This window comes from Papaver somniferum, chromosome 3, assembly GCF_003573695.1.
Source record: "Papaver somniferum cultivar HN1 chromosome 3, ASM357369v1, whole genome shotgun sequence".
NCBI lineage: Eukaryota > Viridiplantae > Streptophyta > Magnoliopsida > Ranunculales > Papaveraceae > Papaver > Papaver somniferum.
The window spans coordinates 61,151,763-61,156,711 of NC_039360.1; positions in this window are offsets into that span (position 1 = coordinate 61,151,763).

The window sequence follows — 4,949 nt, forward strand, 5'->3', positions numbered from 1 at the left end:
ACCAAAGGTTGGATTTCCAATTGATGATCACGAACACACAACCTGTATTATTTCAATTATATAAAATATAATGCGGAAAAGAAATAACACAGACACCATAAATTTTGTTAACGAGGAAACCGCAAATGCAGAAAAACCCCTGGACCTAGTCCAGATTGAATACACATTGTATTAAGCTGCTACAGACACTAGCCTACTGCAAACTAACTTCGGACTGGACTATAGTTGAACCCCAAACAGTCTCCCACCGATCCAAGGTACAGTTGTACTCCTACGCCTCTGATCCCAGCAGGATATTGCGCACTTGATTCTCTTAGATGATCTCACCCACAACCAAGAGTTGCTGTAACCCAAAATCACAGACTTGATAATAAACAAATCTGTCTCACACGCAAAAGTCTATCAAAGGATAAATCTGTCTCCCACAGATAAACCCTGGGTTTTATTCCGTTTTTAGATATAAAATCAAGGTAACATGAACCAATTGATAATCCGGTCTTATATTCCCGAAGAACAACCTAGATTAATCAATCACCTCTCTACAATCCTTCCTGACTACACAAGCGGGTTGTCGAGGAATCACAAACAGTGAGACGAGGATGTATGTGACTTCTTTATATTGCCTATCGGAGAACTCTCACGATTCAATCCAATCAATCGATTGTACTCGTACGATAGAAGATGCAAGATCAGATCACACAACTACGATAAAGTAGTATCGGTCTGGCTTCACAATCCCAATGAAGTCTTTAAGTCGTTAACCTGATTTTAGAGAAGAAAATCAAAGGTTAGTGGAGATCGACTCTAGCGGGCGCACTAGTAGCACACAGACGTGTGGGGATTAGTTTTGCACAATGCTAGATGTCTCCTTTATATATCCTTCAAATCAGGGGTTTGCCTTAGTTACAAAGCAATCCTTATTCACCATTAGATGAATCTGATTTAGATTCAAGCTAATATTTCTCAACTGTTAGATCGAAAACTTAGCTTGTCACACACACTTGGGTAGACGTTTACTGGGTTCGTGAAAACCATTCCCAAACGTGTACATTTATGTTGGTTCAACATAGTAACCCAAAAGGTTAACCATATGAGCATTTCATATTAACCTTGTTCTTCTTCACCATAACTAGTTCAATTGACTCAAATGAACTAGTTACAGAGTTGTTCAATTGATATGAGATCTTATGTAACTACACAAGACACAATTGAAACAATGATGATTCGATTCGATTGAGTCGGCTCATGAACATTATAGCCACGGTTTACATAAAGCATTCCTTAGTAATTTAATGTTTCATGTTCATAGAACATCTTTAGATCACAACCTCTTAAGTTCACAAACAAGTTCGCGGACTTAAGTTAATCGGTTGAGTTTTCCAAACGCAACAGAAATTCTCGGAAAGAGAAATTCCGCCAGTTCGCGGACTTAGCACACAAACGAGTTTCGGAAAATCCAGCAGAAATTCTCGGTTGAGAACTTCCGACAATTCGCGGACTTGGAAAGCCAATTCCACAATCCTCCCGATTTCTCTTAATCAACAAAGTTCGAAAACTTCAGTTCAAGGAATACATGGTTATGTAATCTAAACTCTCATTTCAATCATTGAGATATTCTCAGAGGACGCTATGTATCCGTTATTCACAGACCGATTCACGTCAGAGCAATTCTCATTGAAACTTTTCATGACTTTCGTCACTAGGTGAAGATAAACTTGATAAAAGAGAAACGCTTTACCAACACACGATTTCGAGATAAAAGATAAGCAATGAATACTCAGCTCGAAATGCCAAATGTGTATGATCTAGTCTATATAGCATACGATTTTTGTCTCATAAGAAGTAGGAGATAAAAGAGATGGACTTTTAAGTGATAGATAAGTTCAAGTCTCGACATACCTTTTTGTTGATGAAATTCCACGGTTCCTTGTATAGATCTTCGTAGTTGTATGATGAATCACCATGAAGTCCTTGATCTCAACTACACTTTTCTATCCTATTCCGAGACTTAGCTACGTAGGCTAGAAACCAAGACTTATAGTTTTGATCACTAACATTTACAAACATGCTTGAGATAGCAACGCATGCGAGGTTGACCGAGCTATGCTCTAACACTTATACTCCCGAAGAGCAACCTAGAAATATTAGTCACCTCACAATAACCCAACTGATTAACAGAAGAAGTTATTGCGGAATCACAAGAGTCTGAAACGAAGAACTGTTGTGATTACTTTTTATATCTTACCTATCGGAGATAAATCTCGAGTAAATCTTAGAGAAGATAAAACTCAATACGATAGAACAAGTAAGATCAGAATACGCAACTAGAGAGAAAATAGTTGGATTTGGCTTCGCGAATCCCAAATAAAGTCTTCAAGTCGTTAACCTAATAATGGTTTTGGAAAACCTACGCTAAAGGAAAATCGACTCTACTTTGAAACTAGGACACAGAGAAGTGTCGGGATTAGGTTTTCCAGTTTCTAGAGTTCTCCCTTATATAGTCTTTCAAATTAGGATTGTTTACAATCAAATCTAAGATAGCTTAGTAACAAAGCATTTAATATTCACTGTTAGATGAACTCCTGATTTAAGATTCAAGCTAAGTCTGCTTAGAAATTAAGCAATTAATCTCCACCGTTAGATGGTCTTAGCTTGTTACACACAAATCAAATATACTTATATTTAGATAGGGGTAACCGTACCTAAAATTTTATATTGGGTTGGCTCAGTAACAGTTAACCAAAGTTATCCATATGAACACTTTTGACTTAACCATTTTCATCGAACACTTCTAGATCAAATATGATGATCAATCAATCATGATTGATAATCAAATGAATCTAATGGTGCTTCAATAGAGTTGTTCAATTGTTCACTATCGCATAGAAATATTCACGAACAAATTGAAGCGAAATCGGTTTGATTCGTGATTGCACAAAGTAATTATACAAGAATCAATTCATAAACATTAAGTTAAGGTTAGCAAAGTTAATTCCTTAAATCATAAATGTTTTAGTTCATGAGTATGAGAATTACACATTACCGATTTTAGAACTTAATCACTATGTTCGCAAATTGGGTACGCGAACAACAGCTCCGGACCTTGGTGTAGTCAAGGCGTTCGCAAACCCGGTTCACGAACAACCGTTTCGGACCCAACTCAGGTAAACCCGTTCACATACTAGGTACGCAAACAAGAGTTCCGGAACTTCTCAGGTAAATCCTTTCACATACTAGGTACGCAAACAAGAGTTCCATACCTGAATCATCAAAATACAGTTCGCATACTAGGTATGCATACCGTGTTGTATCCAGACATGGGTAATCATTCGGAACTCTTATTTCAATCATAGAAACATCCTTAGAAGACGACAATGGTAATCTCACACATACTATTAGCTTCAAGTGATCGAATGATTAATACGAAACTCCTTGAGCTAACATCAAATGGTTGTCCCACACAAATCATATAAGATGTTCAAGGTAATTTTCACGTGATCATCTTTTGACTTAATATTTAGTTTCGAACAAATAAATTGTTTCCAACTAAACTCGTCAAGAATATGATGAAAACACCTAAAGCAAAAAGTTTCCAACATGTATTTCGAGAAATAGATGAGCGAGTTAAACTCAGCTCGAAATATCGAATGTGCATAATGTAAAAGTCTATATAGCTATACGACTTAGTTTCATTGGAATATAGAATAGAATATACTTATGAGTGATAGATAAGTTTTAGTCTCCACATACCTTTCGTTGATGAAGTTCCTTCAAGCTTCTCAGTAGATCTTCTTCTTCAATTGGTGAACGCCGTGAAGTCTTAATCTCAACTACACATTCTATCCTAATCCAAGACATAGCTATAAGTAGACTAGAGATCAAGTATATAGTTTTGATCAACTAAACTTCACAAACAAGCTTGAGATAGCAACGCTTGCGAGTTCGACCGAGCAGTGCTCTAATAATCTCCCCTTTTGACAATTTTAGTGACAAAACTATCAATACATATGGATTACAAAATAAATAAACTGTGTAGCTTCTCATCCATCATGCTTGATTTCCTTGGCTCTTCAACTTTCCTTGAATTCTTCGTTACTCCAAGTACTCCAGCGATTCTGAATGTGTTCAACTTAACATCATTGTTGTTGAAGATCTGTAGCCATAACAATAAGAAAACAGATGTTCTCAATCATTTTTATACAGTGCCATAGTATTATTATATAGAATCAAAGTCCAATTGTATCACAACTTTGAAATAATACTATGGTGATATGTATCACTCCCCCTTAGTCAATACTTCCATCTTACAATGAAAACCGCTCCCCCTTACATAATGATCCGTAAACCATATGTATGTAGTGTGAACTACCAAATAATTCTCCCCCTTTTTGCCAATATAAATTGGTAAAGGTACGAAAATTACGGGATTATAATGAAATTTCCAAAAAGATAATTCATGACTAAAAGAGAACATATCAACTTTGTTTCAATGATTTCACATAGTTGAAACTTAGTGTATTCATCAAGGAGTTTATAAAGATACAAGATAACTCCTACAGTATTCCACAGCCGCACTCCCCACAAAGATATGGTAATTAAACACAAGTTCATTTAAGAACTCTCCCCCATTTGATTTCATTCCCAAGAGAACAACATGAGCGACCTTACTTTTACAAGAAAAGAAGGATTTCTTTGTACATTAACAAATCACATGAATTTGTATCCAGAAAACTCGAATAAATTAACCACTAGGAGACCTTATTGATTAATTTAATCGGAAACACTCAACATAAGAAAACTTACGGAGCCATTCAGCACTTTCACATAAAAAATGGATCAGGGAAAGATAAATACTGCAGAATTTCTCAAAAGTTCATTCTATCTTTTATCAATATTTGCATTAAGACATAATAGACTTAACTTTTGAGCATATATGAGATAAGCACAGT